The sequence below is a fragment of the Cryptomeria japonica genome, chromosome 10, assembly GCF_030272615.1.
Source record: "Cryptomeria japonica chromosome 10, Sugi_1.0, whole genome shotgun sequence".
Lineage (NCBI taxonomy): Eukaryota > Viridiplantae > Streptophyta > Pinopsida > Cupressales > Cupressaceae > Cryptomeria > Cryptomeria japonica.
In genome coordinates, this window is record NC_081414.1 from 282514868 (window position 1) to 282531863 (window position 16996).

At 36.0% G+C, this 16996-nt stretch overlaps 1 long non-coding RNA gene across 1 annotated transcript; it reads left to right on the forward strand.

The window, feature by feature from the left end:
- Nucleotides 1-1998: 1998 nt before the first annotated feature.
- LOC131858977 (uncharacterized) lies at nt 1999-16530 on the forward strand. The gene is made up of 3 exons (XR_009359081.1): nt 1999-2086; nt 2192-2230; nt 16393-16530. It is a non-coding gene; the product is annotated as an uncharacterized LOC131858977 (long non-coding RNA).
- Nucleotides 16531-16996: the final 466 nt, after the last annotated feature.

Here is a 16996-nt window from a genome sequence, read left to right on the forward strand (position 1 = left end):
CTCTTTGCCTTAGAAGCATGAATATTATATTCAATGTACCTTACATCTTGTTGAGGGTTGTGTAATTTTCCTTGTCTATTATTAGCTATTATTTGGACCTTTTATAAGCTTGGTTTTGTTGTAAGAGGAGGCTTTTGATCCCGCCAAGGCGACTGGGTCAAGGTTTTTTTGTTCAGGGTGATAAAGCCATCCCACCATCCCAATAACTATGGATAGGGGTCTCCGGACTGCTGCCATTGTATTAAAATATTAAAAGTTTTACAGCTGTAAATATGTTCACATACCTACTATACATTTGTCACCCATTAATAGGCTCAATCCTCAACAAAATAGTAATCCTCGATTAGCTAGAAACTACCTCTTTTTGGGGCATGAAAGAGCAAAATGCCTATGTAGCATTGATAATGCATGCTTTCTTGTATTTATTAATTAATTAAAAATTAAAATGGTTTTATTATAAGTTTCAATTAATTAATAAATATAGTAAAAGGTGCATCCTGGATTGTTGGATAGATGTTGCCATGAAAGAGACCCATACCAACATCACATTCTTGGCATTAAACTATTGTATCTCTTTCTAATAACAAAATGGGGGTAAATAATATATTAAAGAAAAGACTAGATCATATTTTTATCCTTTTGCATTTGTTGCACTTGTAGTGGCTACCTCCTACAATTCTTGGGGCATTTTAGATCATACTTTAAGTGGTCCACACCATCCAATCCTTCCAAATCTTCATCATCGAATCCCATGATTACATTCTCTTTCTCTTCCTCTGGTACCACAATTGTCATTGGGGCTTCTCCACTATCTCCAAATTGCACCAACTTATCCTCATCAATATAATTTTGTAACCATCACATACCCCTCACTCAAATAATATTAAAGTCTCTTGGCAGAGGAATACCCCACCCACCACCACATTCTCTGATTTGTTCTCCAACTCCCCTAGAAACCTATTCCAAATTAACCTCTTGCATAGCACTCCAACCATTGCCTTAGTCTCTCCCACATCCAACAGTTATGCTAGAAACATTGAAGAGATGTCAATATCGACTCTATATCTATGGTCGAATTTTAGGATATCCTCTCCAATTACACCCTTAACTTCATGTATAATGAGACCATGGTTTTCCTTAAACATACTCTTAAGACTCTTCTTTGAAACCTCCCCCAGAAACACCATCTATCTACCTTAGCATGTTAATCTTAGTGGGGTGTTCATTTTGGTTTCAACTCCATGTCCAAAAAGATTTTGTGACAACTACCCAGCTCCTAAAAGAGCAACCCTTTTGCACATGACATTCCATTCACACACTTGCCTCTCAAAAGTGGTGAGGCTTCCATCCTTATGTAATTAATACACATCCTTTTTTTACTTCAGATTAAGGAAAATTGAAGGTTTGTTGTCCTTTGTTGATCTTCAAAATTTGGAGGATCACCTTCCTCATGTTCATTCTTTTTTTTCGTTCTTGTTAGTATTCCCATCACTGCCTTTTTTATACAACTTGTCAATTTGAGGAGAGCAACTTGAAACTCTACCTTGTTGTTTGTGTTTTTCTTTATCACTTTTCCACTAATCAAACTACTTGCTCTACTAATCTTTAGATTTCTTTTTGATGTTTCAAAATTGATTTTCAACCAACCTTCTTTCAAGACACTCCATTTTACTCCTTCCCTTAGATTAAGAACAAGATCAACCTTCATACCCCCACAAACAAAATACTTATTTTATATCATTACATATTTTGATTTACTAAATAGTAAACTTTCTTATTTAATTTTCAATTCTTAAATAATAAGATGAGTTTCTTCCTATTTTTCTTTTAGTGCAAAGGCAAAGAAATCGTGGATCTTGTTCGAAAGATTGAAGAATCATATAACTCCATAAAGTAAATTTATATCCCGTAATTATAATTTATTTTTTATATATTTAATATAAATTATTGTTTTCTAATAGAAAATGTTAACTTCGTATTTTATAGTCATATGAAAGGTGAAAATATTGAGGAGTTGAATGTAAATGAATTGACGGAATTGGAGCATAGGATTGAAGCAGGAATACAACGTATTAAATCAGAAAAGGTATGAAATATTTTTTTATAAAAATTAATTAATCACATATCAGTCTACTTTTTGGACCGTAAAATATTTATTTAATAATAGTTTCTAACATAATGATTTGTGTAGGATCTTCGTTTGAATGAACAAAAGAAGACAATAAAAAAGGTTAGACTCTTTATCATCTTATAATTTTTCTATTAAATTAATAGGAATAAAATTGTCAAATTTGTTGTGTATTATTTGCATGCAAATATATATTCTATTCACATTATTTATCTCGTATTAAATTTATTTAAATTTTTATTTGGACATATTATAATCAAAGATTTATTTTACATGTAAACAAAATATCTTGATAAAATAAAAAAATTGAATCTAATAAAGAATTAAAATATATCAATATTTAAATTGTTATTTTTTATTTTAAAAAAAATTAATAGAAAATGGGAGTGATAATGATTGTTTAATCTTTAATTAAAACTTAATTCCATCTAACATATGCATGAAACTAAAAGACCAAAACCACAAAAGGAACAAAACAAGAATACCAATATTTTTATGCAGAAAACCCAAATTGGGAAAAACCATAGTGAGAACTATCTCACTATATGATAAGTTGATTACAATGTTTAGGCTACAGACCAAGTAGCTCACTACTCCTGAGATAACTTGCAAAGCTAATGCACACAACCTTAGGGCAATATACAAAAAGGGACATGCAAACACTGAAGATCACTTTTTTAAAGGCAAGATACAATACATCTAATAAAGATGTATCAATAGAGTTGAACTATGAAGAACCACATTCATTGAAATGTTGATCACAATTCATAATTCAAAACATATAGTCTGTCTTCATCATTGCTTTGTAACACTTTTGAACCACTATACTTCTTCACATATACTTCATGCAACACACAAACCTTATCTATCTCTCTTCACAATGAGTCAATCCTTTATATGCTAACTGCAAGCTCAAGGACACCAATTAGGTGTAACGTGTAAATTCAAAATAGTATGCTAGAAATAAGTTCCAATACAAATTTGGAAGGCAAAATGAGACATGTGAGGCTTCTCACCAAGTTGGCATAACTTCTAGTCCATCCTGAATCATCGCTCATATATTTACATGCAACTGTACAGACCAAAATAGTATAGGTTAAGTGCAAAATATAAAATTGTCTAAGCATACTGCCACAAATTTACACAATCTTAAATTTGGACCACAAAGAGTGCTTGCAGATGCCTTAGATATAATCAACAAGTACCAATATTACTGAACAATTGAACAACATCACCAAAGTACTTGCAAGTATGGGAACACAACACATTACAATATAGTGACACCATATTAGTCACTTGACTAAGCACCAACTACAGATCAAAGAAACCAACACCAAATCTCTAAAAAAATCAAGATACATCATTATAAACATTCTAGAACAATCATGAATAGATTCCATACATTCGCATGATCACATTGCTACTTCATTATAACTACACTATACTAGGCCACATTTAAACTAAAGACTATAACTAAGTAGCTCATCTGAATTAAAAAGTTTGACATCAATAACTACAAAAGCTCATATTTGCAACATTAATACCCAAAAGTAATTCAAATCAAACATCTCTCCTAACTTGATTAGAGAGAATAATGACACCATCACAAAACCCTAAAACAAGAAAATGAGGTCTTTATATTACCAAAAGAGAATTGGTGCGCATTGTGAAAGGCACAATAAAGACCATAAACTATATATACCTAGAGTTAACTCTATAACCTATAAATCCTAAACTTTAAACCATAAAATTTGTACCTTATTCTAAACCATATATCCTATAACATAAACCTTTAATAAAAAAGTAAAACCATAGGCCCCATGTCCTAGATAATAAATATTATATACTAAACTATATATCTCAAAATATTTACACGATGATTTTGAAAGGACTTGGAGATGCAGAGGTTTGCGAATTTTTGGACTTAAAGACGATCAAAGGAGGAAGCAAAATCGAGGTGTCAACGTGGAGGAGTTAACCTCCTCCACCTGGTTTGTGATCTCTACCTCATCCACTTGCATTTTTTTTAAAATTCTCTATGGTTTAAATTCTCTGCACTTGTAATTAAACCTAGCTACATCGCCTATCTACTCACCCCGTGCGTTCTAACCTTGGTTTTCGATGGAGCCAGAGTCAGATGGAGGTGCCATTAATGGCCCTAAATCTGCCGCTCACTCAACCCCAGACTTAAAAAAATCTTTTGCGGAGACTGTCGCCCCGCCTGCGAATGGAGTCCACCCATCGACGCACTTCCTTAAGGCTCCTGAAGGCGAAGGACCCAATAAGGATGGTAAGTGCCCTCACATTGCCTCAGAATCCTTCTGCATTTCACCAAATATTGAGATGTTGAATGAAATTGCTTCAGAAAAACTTAGGTTATGTGAGACTACTATTTTCTTTGCTTGTGTTGACATTCAAAAATGTCCGCTTAGGAAATTCCTAGATGACTGGTTTAATAATCTTTGGAATCTGAAACTAGGGCTTAAAATATCATTCTGTAGGGAAATTTAGAGAGGTCTTTACCTTATTTTCTTAACATGCATGAAGCCCAACTGGAAGCCCTCAAACGCCAATATTGGACGGTCGAGAATACCTCCTTTTGAGCCCTAGCCTAGTCTCCAGAGGCGGTTAATGAAGAAGTTCTTGCACTTTCCTCCCCCAGATGGGTCATCCTTAAAGATGTCCCTCCCTTTCTGTGGTGATTTCTTCCCCAATTAATGGAGCCATTTGGCAAAACAATTAGGGTTGATGAGACTACTCTTCTGGTTCCCAACCTAGATGCAAGAATGCTCGTATCAATTAAGCCTGGAATTGACATCCCTCCGTGCTTAAACCTAAATATTAATGGAGATACCTTCCTTTGCCCTGTTGAGATGCTTGGAGGATTGAACGCCTGTTTTCTTTGCAAAAAGGAAGGGCATATTCGTAAAAATTTTCCAATCATCAATCGCAGGAAACAAAAGAATGATTCAACCAATACTTCAGAAAACCCTAAAACCAATAATAACCTAAACACAACTCCCCTGCACTCTGCTAATGAAGAAACCTCCGCACTCGGTTCCAAGCCCAATGAATTAAACCCAATGCATGTTGATCTCGCACCTTTGGTCCCTAAACCCCTCATCCCTATTTTCGACCCATCAAAAGGTCTCAAAGAATCACCTTCTGACTACTTTCAAGTGGTTACCTCAAGAAAGCGAAGACAAAAATTGACCCACCAAAATGCCCTAAACCGCTCTAATGTCCCAATTACCGACCAATTGGCCATTACTAGCAATTTTCCCCCTCCCGAGATTAATGACTTACCGTCTACTTCACAAAACCCGACTAATTCTTTGGTTAAAAAAATGGTTAAAAATTTGGAAAACCCTAATCGTGGTGCTGATGATGCTAGCATCAGTGATAATACTGCAAAAATGATACTCAGATCCGGAACCCCCAAACAAACGGTATCATCTTCATTTGCAGGACTTACCTTTGATTTTAGCATCACCAACCCTTCGACAACTTCCAAGCTCAATGAATTAGAGGATAATCATGTGATAGAAGTTATCTATGCCAATAAGGGTCTAGATGACATTAGGCCTAGCACGATGCTCCTTGGCTTTCTAGGCTCCCATTTGTCTAGGTCCGACATAGGGGGAAATGCGGATACTAAAACTGAGCCATCCGAGATTAGTGAAGATGATGAGGACCTTATGAAAGTGTAGATAGGAATTTGGGAAAACATCAAAAGCAATATCAATTAGCTCAACCACAAAAACTAGATTGCAATGATAAGAAATCCTAAAAACATTCAATAAAGGCATGAAGATGAAATACTAAAATAAAACGCAAACCAAAGCATGTATCTCCTTCATTGTTCCTTCATTGTCCTTCTTTCTCCTTCAAATTAGTGTGTTTGTGGATCTCACCTACAAGTGCAAAAGCATAGTATGAAAGCAAGATGACTAGAAAAATGGCAACATAAGGATACTAGAAGCGTGATTTTCTCTCTTTTGATTGAAGAAACTCATCCAATTTATAGACAAATTGGAGAGAGGACAAGATTAGCATGAAATTGATTCGAATGGAAATTCAAATCATGAATGGAAAACTTATGACAAATTATTACAAGATTGACATGCAAGATTGATTGATTGACAAAATTATGACAAATTATGACAAGATTAAAATGTCATTCCCATGACAAAAGGGAAGAGAGAAAATAGCCTCCATGATTGCAACAAATGGAAGCATAAACATAGGAGAAATAGAAATTAGGGATTAGGAGAAATTAGTAAATTGGAAAATTGAGGAAAAAGATGAAATAGAAATTAGGTGAATTAAATAATAGGTTTTCATCCATTAATTAATTCATGAAAAAGACCCAGGACTAAATAAATAGATTTATTTAACCCACCAAGAAGAAGAAAAGGATTAAATGAACAAATCATAAAACCCTAGAAATAAGAGGACAATTAATTAGGTCAAGACAACAAGAAATTAATGTTGATTCGATCATGATTTTGATTGACAAAGGACCAATGCTGATAAATGATTGAGATTGATTGACAAATTGACCAAGATTGATAAAGAGATCAAATTGATAGGCGCCAATTGACGAGGAACAATGACTAATTGATCCAAATTGACATGATTGAAAAGGACAACGATCGATGACAAATCAATCACAAAATGACAAGATTGACCAGGACAAGGATCGATGACGAATCGATCGCAAAATGACAAGATTGACAAGGACGAGGATCGATGACAAATCGATCCCAAAATGATGAGATTGACAAGGACAAGGATCAATGACGAATCAATCGCAAAATGACAAGATTGACAAGAGGACAAGGGTCGATGACAAATCGATCGCAAAATGACAAGATTGACAAGGACGAGGATCGATAAGACCAAATTCGAAAGCGAGAAAAATGAGGAATGTAGAAGAAGGACTCGATGCTCGCAAATGATAAAGACCAAGCGTGCAACATAGAAGAAATGTTAATGCAACACAAAAACCCTAAAATAAGGCAATGCGCAGATGTTAAAGTATGTCTCCGCAAGCGTTGACCATTTTTAGACGTCTACATTTTGCCCCTCTTTGAGACAATGCGATTCTAAGCGTTGTTTCAAAGAACAATAATGAAAAGGCCCCAGACAATAACAATGACATATGCATGCCCCCTCGAGGAATTGGTCGGAAAAATCCAGAAAAGAGGTCAATTGATCGATAAGAATGACAGAAAATGATAGGATCGAACGAATGAAAAATCGGAGATCGGATACACAAATGACAAGCAGTGGAAGGTGCAAAAGGCCGTGACCAGCATAAGATGGAGAGCATGCACGTCCATCTAGGTACTGACAAAGAGCTATATTGGAGACAAAGAGAATGAAAAGAGTTCATTTGCATTGGCCAAAGTGGAGGAATTGTTGCTCTAGAAAAAGGACCCTTGTAGAGAGATGGCGAACATTCCAATGGAAGATCACCTTGGGGAATGTGTATGCACCTACAGATGATCGGACGATGCGGGAGCAGCGAGCAGCATCATATCGGTCATGATCGAGGACAAAGAGCAGGCAATGCTCTCGGAGGTCAGTGAGCAGCATGGGGGTGAGTAGACCTATGAGACCACCTCAGTGAGGACCAAGGATAGGAGGGGCGGCATCCTCGAGACATGGCAGGGATAAGGAGGACAGAGGGAGCACTCAGTGACAGAGGCACGCACTCCTTATGACAAAGACATATATAGTTTGACATTATATACTCAGCCTGTGGGCCATACTTAGGACAGATAGTCCAATTTTGTACTCCGATATTGTCTTGATATATGATATGATATGCAGCTATACGAGGGAATGCAATGTGTTATGGTTGATGTGTACTTTCCATGTATGGATGGCTTATGCACTGTTTATGTACCATTGTGGAACATGTATGAATATATTTTTATGTGTTTTTGATGCATTTATAATATGAAATGGATAAAATGCTTGATATGGGCTTGATATAATGCAAACGCACTAACCAATGAATGCAGGATGCAGCTTATGTTTTTTTTTTTTTTTGGAGATCAGAGAACTAGACCGAACTAACTGCCCAAACTGACGAAAGAAATGTTAGTAAGAAGAAACTAGACAGAAGAAAGTTAGAGATGAAGAAAAACTTGCTTTCACCAATGCATAGAAGTAGGTGAGAACCTTTATTTAATGTAGCAAAACGGATGCAAAGCATCATGGCATTGAAGGCCAGAGCTGAAACACAACCCCTTTTGCAAAAGATAGACACATCGCACACAAGGAATGAGTGAAGCATCCTAGGGCACATACATCAAGGGTCGAGGTATGTGCGGCGTTCACAAAGTGAACGTACTTATCACAGACACCCAGTGATATAGTTGCCCCAATTTGTGACAAGCATTCCACAAACAACAAACACAATAAAAAAGGAAAGGGACCATGAACCATCCCGGTCACTCTAAATCGCTCAGTGACATCCTTGAGAAACATAGGAACATGATCGAAGCCAAAGATAAATCAGTAAAAAGATAGGACGCACAAATTCAACCAAGTCAAACAAACAGTCTGATCGCCATTATCAAAGGTGGAAAATAAGAATGATCATGCTGTCTGGTTTCAGGGAATGCGGTACCCCGTCTAAGATAGGACACAGTCTGGTTTCGAGTATACTACACCCTGTATAAGATCCATGATAATAGTGACAAGGACAAATGATATTGATGTTGATTGATTGATATGACAATTTTGATCAGTTTGAATGTCTAGTTTGATTGAAAAGTTCATCTGATAATACGTGATTTCATGAAAGCAAAATGTTTGATTGATTGTCGTTGGATGTATGCTCAGTGATCTGTCTTCGCACAAAGGGGACCATTTATTGACAAAATGCAAAATGCCAAAGGAATTGATTTTGGATTTTGATGTTTGAAATTTTTTTGTTCGTTTTTCAGGACTTTATTTGACTTTTTAGGGATTTTTTTAAAGACATTATTTGATTTTTTTTGGATTATTTCAGGACATTATTTGATTTTTTTTGGATTATTTCAGGACATTATTTGATTTTTTTGGATTATTTCAGGACATTATTTGATTTTTTTGGATTATTTCAGGACAGTATGTGATTTGAAAGCTCCAGTAATTGATCATGACAAGGGGTGCGCACCCAATGAACATTTGAAAGATATATACAGTGACCAGGACCAAAACATATGCACAAGGACTGGAAACCTGAGTATGCAAGACAATGATGTTGACCAATCATAGGCCTGGAACAGAACATTGGGTCAGGGCAAGGATAAGCATGATAAACCTGCAGAGGGAAAGTATAGCTAGGGGTCATGATAGATGACGGAGCAATAATCTTTTACACATGGTGCCTGTTTGCCAGGTTTTCACCATGGTACTTGCCCAAAGCGCCTGTTTGCCAAGTTTTCACTAGAGGACGAATTATTTTTCTTTACTTTTGTTTTTTGCAATTTTTCACTTCTTTTAAAATTTTTTTCTTTCACTTTTTGATTTTTTTGTATTTTTTTTGAGCTTTTTGATTTTTTTGTATTTTTTTTTAGCTTTTTGATTTTTTTGTATTTTTTTCAGGATCATATTTGAAGAACTGCTGACAGAAAACTATGTCCAGTACTTTCGAAGGTGCATGCTATTTACAGGATCTGACAAAGGTTCACCTTTTGGGGTTGCAAGCTAATATGCCCTCGAGCCATAGGCTGCAGTAACTATGAAAGGCCCAACCCAATTAGGCTCAAAATTTCCTTTGATGATGTCAGTAGATTGTGCATTCTTCGGGTTCACCTTTAGGACCAAATCTCCCACTTCGAAGTGTCGCCCTTTGACCTTCTTATTATAAGAGCGACAGAGACGGTTTTGATATGCCTACAAATGTGTCAGGGTTGTCTGACGTTTCTCATCTAACATCTCAAGCTGATGCAACCGAGAGACTCTGTGCATTCCATCATCAATCAAATGTTGCAGGGAAACACGCAAAGAGGGAATTTCCACTTTCAAGGGTAAAATGGCTTCCGCACCATACACCAAGGAATAAGGTGTTGCGCCAGTAGGTGTGTGGATGGAAGTGCGATAAGCCCATAGTGCTGGATTCAACTGTACATGCCAATCTCGACCAACGTCATTGACAACCTTTTTCAGGATCTTAATGATGGTTTTATTTGATGCTTTGACTTAACCATTACTTTGTGGATAATAAGGACTGGAGAAACGGTGTTGGATGCGAAATTTTTCACAAAGTTCCTTGACATCTTTATTTTTAAATGGACGACCATTATCTGTGACAATTGCAAGGGGAACCCCATATCTGCATATGATATAATTCAGTAGAAACTTTGAAATTTGAACACCAGTGATATAGGTCATGGGGATAGCCTCGATCCATTTTGTACCGTATTTTGTGGCCATGATGATGAATTTGTGTCCGTTTGCAGATGTCGGGTGAATCTTGCCAATAAGATCCAATCCCCATTGAGAAAAGGGCCACGGAGATATGACAGGGTGAAGTTCTTGAGCTGGCGCATGAATGTAAGAAATTTTTGCTCAACACCTCTCTGCTACAAGACAAGGAAGTCCTTAATGCCATCAAAATAGTTAGTCTCTTCAACATGCAGCCTCAACTTCCCCAATCCCATATTCTCAGATGGAAGAGGAACATTTCCTCCTGGCAAAAGATATTCCAAACCATTGGCCAAAAGAAAGCCAAGGACTTTAGATCCCAAGGGAAAACTCTTACGCATCAACTTCACTCCCTGGAACAAGAAAGACAAATGCAACCCTCCTCCCCTACCTTGGCCAAACAGGTCTCCGAAGCTAGGGACATCCTCAGAAAACATCAACAAATCAAAATCAAAGGTGCCTTCATCAGAGCCCGTAATCACTGGCTTAAATATGGAGATAAAGGCTCCAAAATTTTCTTTAATCTTCTTAAACAAAAATAGACCAAAGAGAAAATTGACAGATAACGGTAGAAGATAAGGATCTCCTAAATATCAATGATATCTAAGATGCCTTCAAAGTGTTTTACAAGACCCTGTTTACCTCAGAGGATAATGAAGCCTCGAAAGATGCTCAAATTAAATGTAGCTCCATTATTCCAAATAGAATATATGAGGATGAATCCCTCCTCCTCAAAGCTAGGATCTCCAAGCAAGAGAATTTTTGATGCCATTAAGGCGCTCAAGGATAATAAGGCCCCAGGCCCCGACGGTCTTCCTGCTGAATTCTACAAATTCAACATTGATTGGATCACTAATGATCTCTATGGTATCTATAATGAAGCACTTGACATTGGCACCCTGGGGGAGTTCATCAATATGGGTATTGTTAAACTTATCCCAAAAGATGGGGACAAAGCCCTCATAAAAAACTGGAGGCCAATTACCCTCCTCAACGTATCCTACAAAATCTTAGCCAAAGCCTTAGCCTCCCGCCTTGAGAAGATCCTCCCCAAATTCATCTGCTCTACCCAGAGTGGGTTCATTAAGGGCAGGTATATATTGGAGAGTCTTGTGACCAGCTGAGAATCCATGGAATGGGTCAAAACCTCGAACCAGGACTCAGCCATGTTCCTTTGACTTTGAAAAAGCCTATGACAAGGTGGAATGGGGTTTCATCCTCATGATGCTCAAAGCCTTTGGCTTCCGTAGCGAATTTTGTGATTATGTCTAGATCCTCCTCAAAGATGTGTCTGCCCTGATCAAAGTTAATGGGTCTCTCTCCTAGCCTATTCCCCTCTCTAGATCAATTAGGCAGGGTTGCCCCCTTGCCCCAGCTCTGTTTGTCATTGCATTAGATGCCCTATACTATCTCCTGAGAGATAACACCCTATCCCCTAGAGTTCATGGCATGAAGATGCCAGACAACTCAAAATTAATCAACATTCAGTTTGTCGATGATACCTCGCTGTTCCTGGAGCTCTCTAGGCATAATATTGATTCCCTCAATCAAAAGCTTGACACCTTTGGTAGAGCATCTGGTGCCCGGATTTCCAGCTCCAAATCCATTCTACTTAGGTGGAAAGATGAGCCTCTGGACTGGCTTTAGCAGTTTGGATATGCATGGGGAGGACCTAGCAAAATAGTTAGGTACTTAGGTATCCCCTTCTCTTATAGATATGTGGAACTGGGTCAAAGAAAAAATAGATAGAAAGCTAAATAAATGGGACAATAGGGTCCTATCCTTAGCCGGCAGGATTCAAGTCTGCCAGAAAATCCTCTCCTCCTATAGTATTTACTATTCCTCTATCTGGATGTTCAACAACTATCAAGTCTTTGAAATCCAAAAGGCTATCAGACGTTTCCTTTGATCAGATGGCAAGGGCAAGAGGAAATCTCACGCGGTCAAATGGACCTAGTGCCACTTAGACAAAAAGCTTGGTGGGTTGGGCCTTAAGGATCTTAGACTGCAGGGAATAGCCCTTGCGGCCAAATGGATATTCCACGCACTGGAAGGTCAAGAACCTTGGAAGATTCTCATTAGTGATCTGATTCCAAGCAATTTCTCTATGTTTGTCCAAGGTACCTGGGTATTTAAATCTATCTGGAAAGCCTGGGAGCATGTGCGTAGACTTATTGACAACTCTAGCATTGACTGTGATACTAACCTCCACAGTGAAAGGTCAATATGGTGGAACCTATATCATAATTCTAAACCCCTTGCCTTAAACCAAGGATGCTCTGCTAAGTACTGGCACAATAAAGGTATCAAGTATCTTATGGATATACTAGAACATGATAATCTTATCAGCTGGGAAATGCTTAGCAATAAATATGATCTCCCTACCTCGCATAAGAGGACCTACAACATGATTAAAAATGTATGCACTCCCCTCCATCTTCCTAGAAACATGCAAGTAGACGCTCACAGGTACCTTACTTTCCTATGGAAAGATGGCTCCACCCTCCCCAAGATCAAGGCCAAGTCTATTTATAACCTGCTCAACAATGACACCTCGGTAATCGAACATATTAATGCTCTGTGGTATGTTGGCCATAACCTCCATGCGTGGTAGAAAACCTTTGAGAAATTATGGAGATCCCCCATCCCCCCTAAGATCAAATGCTTTAGGTGGCAACTTATACTGAACAGATTACCTATTAGGAATAAGACTGCTGCATACGACCTATGCTCTGTTTACAAGAAGCCTGAGACCGCGCACCACATTTTCCTTGACTCCCCTTTTGCTAGAGAAATTTGGTTAATGTATTTAGAAAGATGATTTGGGTATATGCATTTGTTTCCTTGATATCATGCTAGTACTCTTGATATTATCACTGGTTTTATTCATGGGCTCAAGAAGGATGCTAACCTAGTTTGGCAAATTCTATCTACCTTCATACTTTGGTTTATTTGGAAACTAAGGAATGAGGAGAAGTTTCAAGGTAATTAAAGGGAACGTACTGGTTTTTCTAAAAAACTCACACATTACAAAATTATTGTGCAGGTTTTCTTTCTGATGAACGTTGAGAGGAACAAGCTGTTGTGATTCCTCAAAGATGGCAGAGCAACTATGTTTGTTTACGAGATGCAAGACGACTATGAATGGGCCAGACTCACCGAGAACCAAGTCTCCTTTGATAAGGCTGTGAAAAAACTCATTAAGGAGCTACAAGACAACATGCCTCCACCCTTCAACAAGATAGAAATGTGTTCCCAGATCCTGGAAGGAAAAAAGGTGGCCTGGATGGAAGGAGCACTAGGCTAGACCATTGGGTTGGAAGATCAGGAGGAGGTCTTGCAGTAGTGCCCTCTAATAAAATCATAATTATATAGACTGCACATATATAGCTGATATATGTTTATGTTGTTGGCTTAGTCTGGTTTCACAGTTTGGTGGTTGAGGCTCTGCCTCCCGCCATCTTTTTTGTATAAACTCTCCAATTTTTGGTCTTTCGATTTCTAATACAAAAAAAAAATTATTTACACTAAACCATAAACCAAAAGTAAAACTATAATTTTATTTTTTTTCTTTCACACTTAGAAGAAACCTTTTTTTAAATATTATAATATACATATATGAGAGCCAAAATATTGAATATATCCTATCTCCCAATGTATCTAAAGATACATGGTATAGTGATTCTATACAAAAGTAAAATTTGTAATATATCAAGCCTTCAAATATATTTCTTCCATACATGATAATAGAATGGCATTGGAGAAAATGTGGGCTAATTACAAATATTACCAAAATATTGAATATACGTTATCTCCCAATATACCTAAAGATACATGGTATGGTTAATATATCAAGCCTTCAAATATATTCGGCAATACATGGTAATAGAATGGTATTGGAGAACATGTGGGCTAATGACAAATATTATGAAAAGATCTCAAATTTATTAGAGGCATGGGTATTAAATTATCATCATCACAAAATTTATTGAATAAATTGTAGAAAATCTAATAGCTAATATAATGATAAATCACTAGAAGAGACAAAAGAAATAAATAAAAAGATAAGATAATTGTAAGAATAAGAAATTGTAGCTCCCACATATATACCCTTTAAGTATACATCCAAGACATTATTTCTCAAGGTACAAGAAGCCAACATTCTCAAATGTTTAGTTTTATGGACACTCTAAACAAGCTAAGATAATATCTAACCAATATTATATAATTGAATCTTTTAAAAAGTTTCTCTTAACTTAGACTAATATGAATAACCAAATTTAAAGAAAACCTGTATTCAATTAAACATTATAAAATCAACTCAAAAGAAAAAATGCAAATAATAAATATGTTCAAAAAAATTAGGGAATTGAAAAGTGTAAAAAGAATGTATATGCCATTTCCTTTTTCTAGTGTTTCTATTTTTATATTGGTTGGGATAAAAGTCCAAAGCTCTACCATACTTTTGGCCAACTTATTAGATCAAGTGAATTTAAGTATTTTTAACTAAAAATTAATTTTGGTCAAACAAATGATCTTGCTAGATTTATTCTAGCTAAGTTAGATATATCTATAAATATTTCAAACTAAACCCACACAAATTGACAATGGACAAACATTGAGTTCTTTAATAAGAGGGTTAAAGGAGGTTGTCCATGGTTTGAAAGAGAGAGTAGATATGCTAAGCCCATAACTTGCTCAAAACCAAATCACGACCACGAAAAAAATAGAAGTAATAAAATAACCCTTAGCACAAGGGAGATGCTCATTGTTACCTAAAACTAGGGGCTTCCAAAAATCCATCGCCCAATGATGAATATCTAGGAGAGATGACCAAAGACCAATGAATCTACACACCAACCTGCAACATTGGTAGAAGTTGACATTTTCCACCACATCGCATAGACCACAATGGGGGAGGTCTTTGTACAAGCAAGAGGATGAGGTTTCCTCTTACAAGGAAGGGAAGTAGTAGATCTAGCAACACAAGCAAAGCTTCATCCACCAGTATTATAAAAACAATTTGGAGGAGGGACCCCAACACCCATGACACTAGAGACAACAATAGTAGGGGGAACATCATCACAAGCCAAATCTACAAGAGTGCTAACCACCGCAGTGGTGGACCCAGAGACTATTGCACTAGGAGGTAAGGTAGGCACAAGCATAGCTAGAGTAGACCGAAAACCCCCACGAGCAACAGAGGCAAACCCATGAACAATTGAGGACCCCACAACAACACATCTAGAGGCATGCGTTGGAGAAGTAGCTAGATGTTTCAAAAGACTTCCTATCAGAGGAGCGACAACCTTTAAGACACAAAAACAATCTTATGTTATTTATTGGATTTGTAGGCCCTTAACTAAATTATAATGTTAATTTTATACGAAACTATACTTAAATAATTATTTATTTTTTCAAAAACTATAAGCATAAAATACACATATATTAGTTTAAGCCATTTCAAAAATTAAAATATGTCACTTTTTCGTGATTCAAGTTATAAATTTGAACCAATGTTGATCATTTATTCTATAAAAATGTGAAACAACTTTATATTTTTAGTTGTTGATCATCACTTGTAGATACAAACATATTAAATATTAAGTGACCCAATTTATATATAGTTTAATATTTATGTATTGATGTTTCAAGTACACTATTTTCATTAAAATAATAAGCTAGTTGAGTAGATTCAATACTTAAACATTTCTAGTATAAATGATTTAATTAAAATTTGATTATTAAAACCTTATTATATTTGGTGATTTTTCATTCTCTTTAACTAAATTACATTATATTGGTAGATACATATAATACTTTATTGATCTATGCAGGAATAAGGAAAATCTGAAGGGTAGTTAATCAAAGACAATGTACATAGTCTATTTAATTGTATAAATATTTTCTTGTGTAATAGACATGGTGATGTTGAAACTCATGAACTCAATATCCAAATTAGTCACCATTCTCAATTCCCTATGTGATTAGACTTGTAAATGTGTCTTCTTTTGTGTACATTTTTCTTCATATATGTAAATGACTAGATAGTCTTGTCAAAATGTAAATTATGATATTAAAATATTTGAACACATGATAATATTTTATCTGGCAAGTTAAATTAAGTGTGAAGAACATTGCATATTTTAGTTAAAATGTAATCAGTTCGCATTTGTTGAAGTTAATTAGGAAATAATATATTATCATAAGGTGAAAAGGTTATAATGTAGAAATATGAAAAATGTGTTATTTTATTATGAATTATGTTTTTTTTAAATTTGGATAAAAAAAGTTCTCTTTCTTGAAACCTTAAATTGTATTAGATTAACTTTTAAAATCTTGGATTTTGGTGTATCTTGTGATTCCATTTTTTTTCTTCCTATCATAACAAATATGTGAATTTATTAAATAATTAACTATCTACTTGTTGAAATGTAATTG